The 16,134-nt window shown below is 36.7% G+C and overlaps 1 protein-coding gene across 14 annotated transcripts in view; it reads left to right on the plus strand.

Moving 5' to 3' along the window:
* The first annotated feature begins 76 nt into the window (after positions 1-76).
* The window catches only part of LOC108703050 (protein FAM126B), a 53,196-nt gene continuing 37,138 nt past the window's right edge, over positions 77-16,134 (plus strand). For 3 of the 14 annotated variants that reach the window (XM_018238973.2, XM_018238974.2, XM_018238982.2), the window contains exons 1-2: positions 77-231; positions 3,610-3,650. The gene's annotated coding sequence lies outside the window, so the exon portion shown is untranslated. Of the gene's footprint in view, positions 359-3,609; positions 3,651-16,134 lie in introns of all 14 variants that reach the window. The other 11 variants (XM_018238976.2, XM_018238981.2, XM_018238977.2 and 8 more) reach the window with 6 other exon arrangements.

The following is a 16,134-nucleotide window of genomic DNA, read 5'->3' on the forward strand; positions in this document are numbered from 1 at the left end:
CAATAAGTGTCCAATCAGTGTGCTTTAACCCAACTGAGGCTTGACACGCAAACAGCAGCCTTTACTTCCGAGATGACGTTTACCTCAGCCAGCTCACCAATCAGGGCGGTGTTTGCTGATTGTGCTGCACTGGCCTATGGCAGGTAGTGTTGGAAATTCGCTGCGGCTTGTCAGGAAGGAGCTGAAGGGGAGACATGACCGGGGCTCCGGGAGAGGAGGAGGAGGAGTGAGGTAAATGAAGAACAGGAGTCGTGATACATTTCTGTGCCTCGAATTAGAGCGGTCGTTCATGCGTTTTATATGATGCTGGCATATCGCTCGCATAGCCGGATCAATGGCTAGAGATATATTCTGTCAGGTAGGGACGGCTATTTGTACCTGGACAGTGCATTCATACATTGCACACATTCTGCCCTTACTATGTGTATTTATAAATGAAAGGACGCTGCTATGTAGTTTACCTCCGTGCAGCATTTTTCCTAAGGCACATGGCTATAGCCAATTAGCAGAGAATGAGTGTTCTTATAAATTATCTGCCTAGGAAAGAATGGATGTTTAGTGTATCATATAGAAATAGTTTCTTCTCCACGTAAACATGTCAAAAGTTTCAAGTGGGTTTTGGGTGTTATTGTGTTGTCGTCCATTAACTGAAGTTGGGCAGCCGACTCATATATTACTGTATGTAAATAATATCAAATATTTCATGAAAACATGTTGGAAACATGTAATTCATATTATTTTGATATCGTGTTTTACCTGCTGCACCACATGCACTTCTGTCTTCATTTACTTCTTATTTTATTAAGGGGCAGATTCACTAAGCTCGAGTGAAGGATTCGAATGAAAAATACTTCGAATTTCGAAGTATTTTTTTGGTACTTCGACCATCGAATTGGTTAAATTCGTTCGAATTCGAACGAAATCGAACGAATCGAACGAAAAATCGTTCGACTATTCGACCATTCGATAGTCGAAGTACTTGCCCTTTAAAAAAAACTTCGACCCCCTACTTCGGCAGGTAAAACCTACCGAAGTCAATGTTAGCCTATGGGGAAGGTCCCCATAGGTTTGCTAACCTTTTTTTGATCGAAGGATTTTCCTTCGATCGTTGGATTAAAATCCTTTGAATCGTTCGATTCGAAGGATTTAATCGTTCGATCGAACGAAAAATCCTTCGATCGATCGAACGAACGTTTAGCGCTAAATCCTTCGACTTCGATATTCGAAGTCGAAGGATTTCAATTCGAGGGTCGAATTTCGAAGTATTTTTAACTTCGAAATTCGACCCTTAGTGAATCTGCCCCTAAGTGTTGAGTGCATTCAGTTTCCATATGACTATGGGGATGAGTGAGGACGTGATTAGTTCCACTGCACATGAATGGGGTTTTAATTATTTACACTGAGTGACATGGGCTGACTAGAAATGAATGAATTTCTATTGTATGGATGACGTTCTATGCATATTCACTGTTTGTTTTCAGTGGTACTTGGCTGATGGTGTGTATGTGGTTTAAACGTGTCATTTTGATAACATCCGCAAAGGGTTACGTGACTTCATCCGATAGAGGATTACATATTTCCACTTGAATGTAACAAGATACTTGTTTGGGCACAGCTTGAAGCTGTGCACAATGAAAGACGCCCTTGGGTTGTTGAAGGAAGGTTATAATATGTAGACTCCCATAAAACTAGATGAAGGATTACAGAGGATGATAAATGAACTAGCATTTGTGCTTCATGTGGAATGAAAATGGATGTGCTTGTACTGGGTTTTCTCTATTATTGTTTCCAAACTTTGGGTCTTACCTTGTTGGGGTGCCTAAGGCACTGACTGGACTTGAGTGATTAACCTTTTTTATTTGACTGACATTTTGACAGGGAACTGCAAGCACTTGAAGTTCCACAGTAAACTATCCCTTTTCTAGACTTTAAAGGAGAAGGAAAGGCTAAAATTAAGTAAGTTTTATCAGAAAGGTATATAAAATACACCAGTAAACCCTCAAAGTAATGCTGCTCTGAGTGCTCTGTCAAAAGAAACACAGCATTTCTTTCCTTTTATTGTGTACACGTGGGCTTCTGTATCAGACTTCCTGTTTACAGCATAAACTCCAGGCCAGGGCTTGAGCATGCTCAGTTTGCTCCCCTCCCTCCGCACATCCCTGCTGTAATCTGAGCTCAGAGCTGTAAGTGAGCAGGGAGAGACTTAATAAACAGAGACAGTGTCTAGAGCTGTTTACTCAGGTATGATAAAGCATTCTGCAGAATAAATATAGCTTTCTAGCTTGCACTATTGTGGCTCATCTGTTGGCAATAAACTGTCTTGGAGCTTTCCTTCTCCTTTAAGGCTAATGCATACTGTAAATGAATGGACAGGTGTACTCTATAACAGAGGTTAACATTTGCTTACTAGTGTGAGTCAAGGTGCAGATAGCAAAAAGCAGACACAGTTCATCTGGCACCCGCTGCTGCACGGCACAACTGTTTGCATTATTGCATGAAGAACACAGGGATGTGCTGGCAGGTGCAATGTATACCTACCATGTAAGCAGTGTGCATGTTGCTGATTGACACCTTAGATGTGCAAGTAGATGTGACTGCAGATACAAGGTGTATCTGGCACAGCCTTCCCTCGACTCACTGGGAACTGTGCTATTTGCCTTGAGCTGAATTTTCTAACTTCAACATGGCACAAAGTGCAGTTTGCATTATACAATTTTGGGGCAGTGTATAAAGCTTGAAGGCTTGCATTTTGCCCTCCTTAGAACCAATCTTCCTCTAATTACTTCTTGGCTATGCATGTGCAAAAATATTCTTTTGTGGGTACATTTTAAACTTGTGTTCATTTAATAAACTCAGATCAGAATAAATGCAAAATTTTGTATTTTCACACAAAATACTTTATGCACACCACAGTTGTGTGCAGTGGCTTCAAATTTTGGGTGCACTCACATAAGCTCACAGTTTAGAGGGAACATTGCTTAGAAGTATAGCACTTGCTTCTAGCCCATTGAAAAAGAGTCCTGTATTTTAAACTTATGTTGTGGCTGAAAAAATGATGGAAAATGTTTTAAAGGGGGTTTTCACTTTCCAAACACTTTTTTCAGTTCAGTTGCTTTCAGATTATTCATCATAAACAAAGGTTTTTTCCAATTGCTTTCCATTTTTTATTTGTTACTTTGAATGTTTTTCTCTCTAGTGTCAGTCTGACAGTTCAGTAATCCAGGAGCAGATTCTGATCTGTTACAATTTGCTGCATTCAGTTGATACATTTTTCAGCAGTATCTGTGGGATATTAGCAATTATTGTATCAATTTTAATGGCTGCCTTTAATAAAACGTGATTCTGGTCAGCAGCTCTAAAGATAACAAATATATCAACTAAATGTATCAAGTTAGAACAGTTACACAGTCAGCGACCCCCCCTCCCAGAGGTGCTTTAGAAGGTGAAAAATTAAAATTAACACTTCAATATCCAAAAAACTGTCACAAATAGAAAATAGAAAGTAATTGGAAAAGGTCTATATTTCTGGTGATCTATCTGAAACCAATTGAGCTGTTAAAAGTGGTTGAAGGTGAACAACCCCTTTAACAAATAAATTATCTCTTTCAGAAGCTGTCAGAAGCAAGGATGCTAAAAACATCACACTAAAGGTAAGGTCAAGTGTTTGCCCCACATTGTTTCAATATCCCTACAGAGTATATGCCGCAAGATGCAGTAGAAAATTTCATCCATTAATTTTTTTTTAAGGTAGTACTATATGTACAGTACATAGTGCTTGCATCATTTGGTTGATTTATTTGTTGCTTTTGAGTTAATAACTTTGCATTGAAGAAAATGTATATCAAAAAGGACAAAATAATATGGCATTTGATTGTAGCAATGTATGTATCTCAATATTGCGGATTTCCAACTTGTGTCTCCTTCTGTTGCTGAACTAGAATTCCGGGCAAACTGTGCTGGGGCATTGCTTTGTGCTGTGTTGCCAGAAATTGATAGAAGGCTTTATATCTGGTAATTGGAATACATTTTCATTATGCAACTATACTAGATTAATTTATGTACTACCATAGACACTATAATAATAATAGACTGTAAGCTCTTTGGTACAGGGACATTACCCCAACTGTGTACTGAAATTCCTAGCACTCTACTGTCTAATGTATAATAAATATACACAATATACTGTTTGTGTTTGGGCCTTGTAAAGCACCGTATACGTTTGTGTCTCTAAATAACTAAATACAATATAGTACAGGTAGTTTACCAATCTGCTGTTATCTTCTCTTATCATCATTCTGATTTGAATAGTTAAGGGTATTTGTTGATTGTTATTGCACAGATGCAGATTTGTATTATTAAATGTAGTCTTCCCAGGAGTGGGGGTAAATTAAAAACTTCAGACAGGTGTCTGAATTCCGTGTAAATGGTTTTAAATAAATATGCTGTAGGAGTCCTGGATCTCTACCATTAAAAATGATTTGAGGTTGAATTTGAATTATTCTTGCTAGACTTGTATTATACATCTAAAATCCTGGCTTTGAAGCTTGATGTGTTTCATGTATGTGTTATTTTTGCTTTTGAGATGGGTTAACTCCAGGAAGAGTGTTATATCCTTGTGTTGCATTTTTGTCCATTTAATAACATCTATTAGGCATTTTAGGCACCTGTATAATATAGAAAAAGTCTATTCTAAGTCTTGTGTTGATGGCTACTGAAGATGTCCACACACTGGTATTTCTCGTGGGAAATTTTATATATTTGGATCAAATAGCCCTGTCATCATTTTTGGGCCCTAATCAATGATACTGGCCAGCTGAAGTATTCAATAAGCAATGTGATCTATCTTTGTTGCTTGTAACACAATGTCACTTGGTTAACGCTGAGCAAATTTGCACCTGGGCTGCACCCCATGACAAGCAATCAGAAATTAGCTTTATAATTAAATAATGAGAATAATGAAACTAACCCATGATTGGTTGCCATAGATAAGGTTCCAGGTGCAGATTTGTCCAATTGTCATGTGTGAACACTTTTAAAATGTGTGTGTTAGTGGTTCTTTGCCTGCTGCAATGCCTTACTGGTCATAAACATTAGATATGACTTATAAACCTGGACCATACTCTTGGTAAAGCCAAGCAAGCATCACAGCATTTTCTTGGTAAATTAAATTCTGCTTCAATATAAGAACAACATTCTTTAATGGCAGATACGTAATAAACTATACTAGTATATAGGGTACGGTGAAAGTAAGTGGCTCAGTTCTTTCTTAGGTAGTACACTTGATTGTTTAAATGAATAACTGTTAAGGAGCATTTGCACAACTCTAAAAATAAAAAAAAAAAGGTTAATATTGGCATGCTTCATACATATATAGCCAAAAGTACAAAATGAATCCTAGCAATTTTATCTGTAATGAATGTTTGTGCTTATGAAATGCAGCAGAATTTCTTTTTTTTGTTGGCTGCACTGTGCAATCAAATGATTGGTTTTGGCACCAGCAGCTACTATTCAGTTAATCTTCCTGAATATTTCACTGTCTAAAGTGACTTATGAATGAGCTGTTTCTGTTTTAGTCTGATTGACTTCCTCGTTGCCTTCCAGTCAGACTGCAATTACAGATAGGACTTTGTGTTAGCCGTGGAAAGTTCAACAACATAGTTTGTTTAAATGCATCAGTTCATGTTTTGGGGTTCCACCCATAGCATACATCATTTATGGCTCAGTGTATTTTTATAGTTGGATAAAAAGAAAATATAGATTATATGTGTAAGGAGCTTAGAAATATATTTTTTTATGGTTTTCCATATGGTCACTTCTATTGGTCTGCTAGAGTCTGCTGTAAATAATTAAATCAAATTCATACAGTTAAGGGAATACAGGTTTGGGATCTCTTATCTGAAATTCTTGGCACATGGGTTTTCTTGATTTGGTATTTTCAGTATTTTCGAGCACTATTCGTTAAAACCCCTCAAAAAAAAAAAAAAAAAAAGCTAAAATGAAAAAACTCAATAGGATTGTTTTGTGGACTCCTTGGATGTATGCAGTTTAGCTAACACCAAGTTAAAGGCACTGTCATTCTATTAAAAATAAATAGGAAATAAAAAAAAAAAATAAGAAATTGTTTATTCAAATCGCATTGAAAATGATCTGCTGTATTGTTTCCATGAACACTACAGCATATGTTTTAAATTAGCTTACCTTATTCTGCCCTCATGGAAACAGTTAAGAGGGTAATGTAATTACAGGCACAAATTTTACTTCAATTCTAACCCACATCAACCAATTGCAAAGCAACATTTGCAGGTTTTAAATCAAGGTTCTCTATGGGTTACTTATGCTTGGGCAGCATTTGCTTCTGTTACAACAATGGCGCATAAGAGCATTAACTAAAAAAAATGAAAAGGATCTTCTTAACAGGACAATGTGGTTATAACCTTGATCTCATTTGACCACATAGAATGTTTAGTGATACAGAGAATTTAGCCACAGGTCATAAGACACTGGTCAAACCCTGTTTGTTTCTCGTTATGCCGATAGATTGTATGACAACTCACACATATTTGGAGCTGATACACCAAGAACTAAATTGAGCAAGTGCTGTAGTCAGAAGCAACCAGTCAAATCTTTTTTTTTTTTGTTTTTTTTTTTTGTTTTGTTACTAATGCAGTATAACAATTGCTTATTTGTTGCTATTGGCAGCTGAACTGCAACATTTCTTTTCTGTTTAGCCCTGCCTGGTAATGCAATTGATCCTAGATTTAGTATGTGTGTTATTGTCTACCTTTTGAAACTTTTCCTCATTTTTAAAAATGTCTTTACCTTTTTTATTGACAACATATTACATGTTTGTAATGCTAACCATAGAACCATTCATGGCACAAACACCCACAAAAAGTACATAAAATGCTATATTACATTTTAATTTAGCAGTTCTGACAAAACAAGAGGTGGAACGCTGGTTTTCAGTACATGCATCACCTCTTGATATAGTTGTCATACTGTCACAGGATTAAATGTGAAAAATGTATTTTCTACCAAAGCCTGCACATTGTGGAAGTATGGAGCACGACTGCTTGTCTGGAGCAGTACAGCTTTGACTTCAAGCAGTCAATTTGGTGGGGGGAAAGGCTGCCTCATTTATTAAAGCAAAAAATTGTAATGGTGTAGAATATGTATTGTTAGCCAACCTTTCCATTGTCTCCTAGCTGCTAAATCATTTATCATAGAAAACAATTACAGTGATTCATTTAAACAAGCCATATTTGCTATTTTGTTTGAATAGCAATAGTTTATTGGCCATAAATCCAAAATGGTATAGAGCATGCTTATAATTAAAGGGCATGTAAAGGCAAAAAAATAAAATCCCATTTTTACTTTCTTTAATGAAAAAGAAACCTATCTCCAATATGCTTTAATTAAAAAATGTGTACCATTTTTATAAGAAACCTGAGTGTATGCAGTGAAATTCTCCCTTCATTTACTGCTGTGGATAGGAAATGTCAGATGGTCCCTAACTGCTCTGCAGGGAAACAATCATACTTATGAGCAGCAGGGGGAGCCCCCGCCTTACTTCCCAGTCATGCAGAACTCAAGCAGCTTTGTTTGTTTCCCTGTAGAGCAGTCGACGACTGTGTAGACATTTGTATTGGATTTTATTTTGGCTTTACATCCCCTTTACAGTTTTCAACTCCAGCTGCAGGGACAAAGATCATGGAGCCAGATTTAAACAGATAAACTGGGATTCTATTTGGAGGATTATTTTGCTGCTGCCACTGGTTCTGCAGAGTTGAAGAAAGTTTGTATTACATGACAACACAGGACCCAGTGCAGTCTGCATATTCTGATTATTAATCAGTCTTGCTGTATCGCCTTCTGGCAGATATTATTTGACTTGTGCTGTTTTGATCATTTATGACGATCCCTAAGCAGCCCAGACCACACTGAGCATGTGCACAGTCTTGGTCTTGCAAAGATGTTTAACAAAGTTACAAGATGGTGACCCCCTGTGACCAACTTTGAAAGCATAAATCATTTGTTTGATTAGGCTTGTGGTGCAATAAGTTCATTTATGTGTAGTATACAAAATACAGCATTTCTAGCCTATTTCTATTTTAGACTTTACTTCCCCTTTAAGGAACAGGGAGATTATATGAACCATATGGGAACATTAATTCTGTTGGGTAACAACCCGAATTGGGTAATAGTCAATCTGTGCCAATCTGTGGATTGGCTATTCATGCATTGAGCATAGCATCTTAATTAATTAACCCTCGATATTCAACCCTATGTAAATGTGCCCCCAAGTCTCTCTACATGCAGAATTTGTGCAAAAGGCAGTCATTTTGTTAGATTTTGTTTGTACTGGAATCAGTTATTTGAGTGAGCTCTAATTCATCTGCTAGGAAAGGAGCCCCCCTATAAGATATGTTGGATCTAACTGTCGGTGACTATCTGACACCCAACTCCTGCATGCTGAGATAAAGATAGTGAAGATAAAAGTGATTATTTCAGAAACAATGCAGAATATTTCATTGATTGTATTTAGAAAGTTTCTTATTTCAGTATGATGAAGCTTATACTAAATTTTCATTTTCACGATAGTTCCCCTTTAAGCATTTAAGGTTCTCTGTATTTTTTTAACACCCTGGTTGGGCAATGTTCAACCTTATTAAGTATTTCACAATATTTGTGGTTAGCAAGCCTGTACTTCTCTATTTCTCACTGCTTTAATGCTTCATGTAATTTCATTTCTATGAAACGCTTGGAAAACCCTTAGTGAGTACTGCATGTTACATTCTCAGCTATCTGGTTGCTAGGGTCCAGTTTACCCTAGCTACCAGACAGTGGTTTGAATGAGATACAGAAAGAGGAATAGGGGTGAAAAGAAATAAAAGGAATAAAATGTAACAATGTCAGTAACATTTGAGGGCCTAAAACAATAGTATTTTGGCACGATCACTGACCCCCAATTAAAAGCTGGAAAGAGGCAGAAGAAGGCAAATAATTAAAAAATTAAGACGAATTGAAACTTTGCTATGAATAGTGCTATTACTAATAACTACAAAGGTAGCTAGTAACTACAGTACTTAAAAGTGAACTACCCCTTAAAGGAAAACTATATCACCAAAATGAATACTTAAGCAACTGATAGTTTATATCATATTAAGTGTCATATTAAATAATCTTACCAAACTGGAATATATATTTAAATAAATATTGCCCTTTTACATCTCTTGCCTTGAACCACCATTTCTCTGTGCTGCCTCAGAGATCACCTGACCAGAAATACTACAACTCTAACTGTAACAGGAAGAAGTGTGGACGCAAAAGACAGAACTCTGTTAATTGGCTCATGTGACCTAAGAAGTATAGTTTGTTTGGTATGTTTGTGTGCACAGTGAATCGTACGATCCCATGGGGCGGCCCTTATTTCTAAAAATGGCAATTTTCTATTTAAGATTACCTAATGGCACTTACTACTAGAAAAGTATATTATTATGAAGTTTGTTTGTTTACATGAAGCAGGGTTTTACATATGAGCTGCTTTCTGCAATATCTTTATATAGAACCCTACATTGTTTGGGTTGGTATAGTTTTCCTTTAAAGGGACACCTATATGAAGTACAACTGTCATTCCTGATGACTGACTGACTAGCAAAGGGCTGGGCATAGGGGATATTTTAACAATTTAGATTACATAAATCAGTTTAATATTGCATTTTTTTTCTATTAATAATCAAGCAGTACGGTTTTACAGCATAGCCTTTGTTTTTCTCGAAAAGATCATTTAAATAAGAGTGCTGTAACTTATTGGAAGGTTGTCCTTCCTTTTGATTGATTTCTCTTCAAGATAAGTGTTTTTCCCCTAAGGGTGTATCCTAATGATTAAAGAATCAATATTAGAATGCATTCGTTCATACTTTAGAAATGGATTGTTTACAGATATAGCTTTGTGTGGTCTTATGCAAAACATTATAGTGTGTGTGTGTGTGTTAGTTTTTTTTTCTTCTTCTTATGGGCAGTAAGGTTAGAGTAAAAATACGTCACTGTTTTGCACAGAGACACATCCTTGTATTGCACACATAAAATTGCGTCTTAAAGGGGTTATTCTCTTTTAAATTAATTTTTAATATGATTTAGAGAGTGACATTGATCATGTAATATACAATGGGATCCTTCAGAATGTATCTGTTATCTATTGTGTATCCTGTGATTGAATGGCTGCCCCCATGGTTACACAGCAACTTGTTTATATAAATGATAGTAGTGTTTCTGAATCAAACACCCCAGTTTTACCAGTGCTGGGCAACAGTACTTTATGTTGTCATGCCTTTAAAACATTTTAATTTTTTGGTGTTACTGTTCCTTTAAAGGATAAAAAAACCCTTTACCAAAAAATCCCCTAACTCCCCCCCCCACCCCACGTAGATCCACCTCCCCCCCCCAGCCTAGCTGCCCCCCGGGGAAATGCCCCTAACTTTTTACTTACCCCTTGGTGCAGAGTCTCAGCATCAGAGTTCGCCACAGCCATCTTCCGGGTCTTCGACTGAAGCAAAGAGGGGCATGCGTAGTTGGAGAAATTTACCAGTATGTGACAACTGCGCATGCGATGAATTGGATGGAAATGCCCGAAGCACCGGAAGAAAACTCGAAGACTCAGAATATGGCTGCATGGAATATGAACTCCCATGCTGTGACTCTGCACCGAGGGGTAAGTAAAAAGTTAGGGGCATTTCCCCCGGGGGGGGGATTTGTGTTTTTGTGGGGGGTAGGGTTTTTTCGGTAAAGGGTTTGTTTCTCCTTTAAGGATTCAGTACAACCACGTACGAGGATTCGGCCAAATCCAAATCCTGCTGGAAAAAGGCTGAATCCTGGCTGAATAATCAAATCCTGGATTCTGTACATCCCTAGTTCTAGTTCACAGCAGGATAATGGTAATCATTTTCTAGTAAAACGGGTATTCATCTTTTAACCTGTTAAAATCAAAAGACACTTAAAATCTGCCTGTGAACAAGTCTATGTTATGAAATTAGCAGGGACTGAGAAGTTTATCAACTTAGCATAGACTAGGAAGCTTACAGTACATAGACCACATGCTGTCTGCCAAGTCTGTGTGCATGTATGTGTATTTTCATGTTATATATAATATATTATAATATAATGATATCATATCTGATGTTTAGAAATGAATTTTGAACGAGCAGCTTGGACAAGGAAAAATGTTTATTTAAAGGAGAACAGCACATGTATACTTTATGCTGATAAACAGGTCACCCTATTGTGTCCTAAAATGTTGGTGTTTTTGATGAATTTGTTAATATAAAGGAATATCAATGTATAGAAGTTCTCCAAGCTTTAGTTTCTTTTAGTAGACTTACACAGGAGAGCAATATCTAAGTTACAGTCCTCTGTGGCAAATTTCCGTAATGATGTGAGCACAAGATAATTAAACTGGGATTGTCCCTGTAACTGCAGGACAGTGTGTATGTGACTGACCTCTGTCCTGTATACTTTGTACATTCCTGAGATTGCACAGTAACCTAAGTGGCAAACTCAGCATTTATTACTATTATTTTTGACATTCTTTAGAGCTTTTGAGTTCCTAGTTCAAACAAATCCAATGATGTTACTTGTATAGGTATGGGACTTATTATCCAGAATGCTCAGGACCTGGCATTTTCCTGATAATGGATCTTTCTGTAATTTGGATCCCTATACGTTAAATCTGCTAAAAAAACATTACATAACCCCAATAGGCTGGTTTTGCTTCCAATAAGGATTAATTATATCTTAGTTGGGATCAAGTACAAGCTACTGTTTTGTTATTATAGAAAAAGGAAATCATTTTTAAAAATGTAAATTATTTGGATAAAATTGAGTCTATGGGAGAAAGCCTTTCTGTAATTCGGAGCTTTCTGGATAAAGGGTTTCTGGACAACTGATTCCATACCTGTATTGAAATGTTTTGAACAGATGAGGTGTTAGTAGGTAACTGCTTGGTTTTGTGTGCTTAGAATTCTCTTTTTCCTTTCTTTATATGTGTGCTATGTTTCCTTTTCATTTGCTATAACTTTGGATTTGCTGTGCACTTCTGGTTTCAGTGTGGGGCTATGCTTTGAAGCCTTTTAGAGTTGGAAGAAGATAAATGTCCACAGCCAAAGTATACACCAGCATCTGAACTTTGTCAGAGTCTGCTTAAGTAATTAGATCCTATGTACAAAATCAATTGGACACTTTCTAGTAGAATTGATTACAGTGGTCATAAATAATGAATGTACATCAAAGATTGTTTCATTGGGAGAAGTAGTAAGTCAGCTTGGTGTTAAAAAAGGGTCATGAGCATAAAAGTTTGTATCTTTCTTGGCTTTCAAGAGCTTAAGCGGAGCATTGTTAGACACTAGTTGCCCACCTTAACCCCACTGTTTGCTTCCAGGAAAAATAATGGTAAATCAAAGCCAGAAATACAAGCTATTAGAAATATGATTTGGTTACGTATACAAACAAGCTTAAAGATAATCTCTATAACACGATTTTAACCATGTAGGGCAGTTGGGCTTCACTGTACATTATCTTGAAAATTTAATATAAGCTTCAGCATAGTGAAATAAGAAACTTTGTAAATACAATCAATTAAAATTCTGTCTAGGCCGCAGTTATGATTTTCTTTGCTTCACACAATTTTGATTGTTGCATTATGCATGCTGGTTTATGTCACTTATGAAGTTGGGAGGTCAGGTCGCAATGACCTCCTGGGGTTAATGATAAAGTTTGCTTTTACGTTTGCTCCAAAAGCAGGTCTTAAAAGTTCGTAATGCGCTATTAAGATTCGCAATACAATAAAAAATGTAATGAAGAATATTATATACATTGCGACATGCAAATTCTTATTTGTGCACAAATTTGTTCTATTTCTGAATTCCCAGTTTATGTCTAGGAGCAGAGCACTGCTCCTTTGGTCTGAGTTTTTAAAGCAGGTGGCAGATAAGGAGAATTATGTGCTGTATAGACTTTATATACAGCTTGTCAAATTATTGTTAGAGGTACCTGCTACACTATTTTCACTAAGGCCAGCTCTGGTTATAACCAACCAATTCACTTGTTTTAATCTCTTAATTGATAACACATTTATATTTGTATATTTATACATATATTATATTTTATAAAGTAAGTACTGGAGTTAAGGTTGCCACCTGACTGGTAAAGAATATACTTGATGATTATGTTTTTAATAGGGAACTATAGATGTTGACCCTAGGGCTGGAGTATAGGATAAATAGCATTTGAAGGGACTGCTGGTGGAGAAATTAGCGATCTGTCACAAGTGGTACTTGTGAGAGGATTTGTTCTCAGGAAGGTTCTGCTGTATAGATTTTTTTTTTTGTATTGAGATCTGCTGGCACAGGGCTGCTTGTTTTAGAAAGTAGTACAGCAGCTCTGTGTCCAAGTCATCATTGTCACATAATTTATTTATATAGCACCAGCAAGCTAAGCATCATATAACAATTCCATTAATATTTTGGTTGATGACTTACATTTTTCACCATTTGTTGTACTGCGCACTTTGCATATTTGTGGTGGGTCGTGAATATTAGTTGGGATTTCTTTCAAGATTCCTAATAACTACCCAGTGTATATTAATTAGAGCATGGTACAGTATAGGTCAACTCTATGACAGGGGGGCTTTACTGATGACTTCCTGAACAAAACTAAAAACTCATGTAACGTCCTGTAATGCAAACTGCTTTATAAGCATTAGTCCTATGTGCAATTTTGTGCACTTCTTCACCAGATTCTTCAGCGTGTTTCTTCAGCCTTTCATACTATCCAGTGTTAGTTGGTAGTATTCCCCTTTGATTGAGATTGAGATCAAAATTGGGAATATTAGCTTGGACTCCTTACCAATTAATGCCATCTACACCTTCATGTCAATCCCCAATTTTTTGCCATCTACACCTTCATGTCAATCCCCAATTTTCAATGGTAGCCTTAAGCCAGTGCTAGAGTTTCTTAACCACTAATTCCTGAAACAGCAAGTGTATTTTTTTAGTTGTAATATTAGTGTGTAGGCAGCCATCTCAGGTCATTTTACCTGGTCATGTACTTTCAGAAAGAGCCAGCACCTAGAAGCCTGCCAGAACGCAGTTCTATCTTTGTTTCTTTTACTCAATATAACTGAATGTGTCGCAATGGGACCTAGATTTTGCTATTGAGTGCTGTTCTTAGATCTACCAGGCAACTGTTATGTTGTGTCATGGAGCTGCTATCTGGTTACCTTCCCATTGTTCTGCTGATGGGCTGCTGGGGGGGGGGTGATATCACTCCAATTTGCAGTGCAGCAGTAAAGAGTAACTGAAGTTTATCAGAGCACAAGTCATATGACTGGGGGCAGCTGGGAAACTGACAATATGTCGAGCCCCATATCGGATTTCAAAACTAAATATAACAAAATCCGTTTGCTCTTTTGAGAAATGGACAGCAGCACCATTAACTGATGCGTTTTGAAAAAAACATGTTTTCCCATGACAGTATCCCTTTAAGCATTGAGAATGTTTATAAATTCACAATAAATTAATAATCCTGCTTTAAAATCTGTGTTTGGAACAAAAAAGTAGGTATAGTTCTTGCTGAAAGGATTTCCACATTTAAACAATGGGAGTCTGTGTGCGCCTAGGCTCTGCTGGTGTAGCTGGCTGTGTAGGATCAATGTGTTTGTATAGAGGGTTAGGGGAAAAATGTGCTTATTCTCAGCAGTGTGCTCACACAGGATGCTATTGGTGAGTAAAAAGCTTACAAACCTTGATTAAGTTATTGTTGGTAATTTTCAAAACTTTCACTATTTGCATTGCATACTGATTTATTTTTATCTGATAATGTTGGCATTTTTCCTCCTTGCAGTTTATGAATGCAGGTACATGACCAATGTACCTGTATTTTTAAGTGAAACAAATATACCGGGTATTTAAAGTTTGTATACCTTTATACCATAGCTTTATTTGTTTGTGACTTTAATAAATGATTCATTTTATATTTTTGTCAGCCAAAAATTCTTGGTTTCAGCCAGGACTTGCAAACGAATGGGGGTCTTACAAAAAGGGGATATTTAGTATATGTTAAATCTAGATAGCAACTTTTTCCCACACAAAGTCAGTAAAGTTGCCTAATGTGTTTTCTTAAAATGGTTTTAGTACTTTTTTCCTGTGTACCCCTACAGGGAAAAAATCATGGCATTGCCCCATCAGCCTCTAAAATATTATTTTCTTGCATTTGTTTGTCTGTACACAGATTAATTTCTCTGGTATTTTGCCTGTAGGACCTTTTCCACAATAGAGCTCTGAAATCTAATTAACAGCAATGAAGCCAAACGTCAGATGCATAACAGGTTTCTAAATAGCACAAATGCGTTTTTAACATGGCAGATTTGTTATCGAAGCACAATGTCATAAGGCAGATCTCCTAACTTGTTGCTAGCAATATATAGTAACCATCATCAGTTTAACTACACCAGTGTGTATTTATAAAGCAGTGTAAAGAGACTACACCAGACATTGCACCAATGCCAGTGTAAACAGCACAAACTCACACTTAATACAATCAATAGAAGTTCAGTTTTTTGGATATTTCTCTTTCATCCTAATGCAAGAAATGCAAACCAGAAATGGAGTGCTAAACTATCAGTTCCCTTAAGGATTTGTAAAACCATAAGGAGAATTGCATCAATATATGAAGCAAAAGTTAAAATTGGAATTGCTTATTCCAATAGAGCTGTATTATTTTAACCTTTTTCTGAATCCACGTGCAACAGCATGGCTGCTCATTATAGTGACATCAAAACTAATGTATTTCTTATGGCTGTTAATATCTACGTATGCATGAATTGCAAATGCACATTCTTGTCTATGCTATTAATTGTAATATAAGAATATCTTTTTACATAAACAAAACACCACTGCTGGGGGGGGGGTCTCTTTCAGTTTATTGCAATTTCTTGAAAGGTATTTGAATAGTTGAAAGGTAAGAAGAGTTTATTCAGTTCTACATGGAACAGATTCAGGCAAATAGGAGAGTTTTAGGATGAAAGTCAACAGGTAGATCCATCAACTGTGACAAATAGTGGGAAACTTCCCTCCACAAATG

Source organism: Xenopus laevis, chromosome 9_10S (assembly GCF_017654675.1).
Source record: "Xenopus laevis strain J_2021 chromosome 9_10S, Xenopus_laevis_v10.1, whole genome shotgun sequence".
NCBI classification, from domain to species: Eukaryota; Metazoa; Chordata; class Amphibia; order Anura; family Pipidae; genus Xenopus; species Xenopus laevis.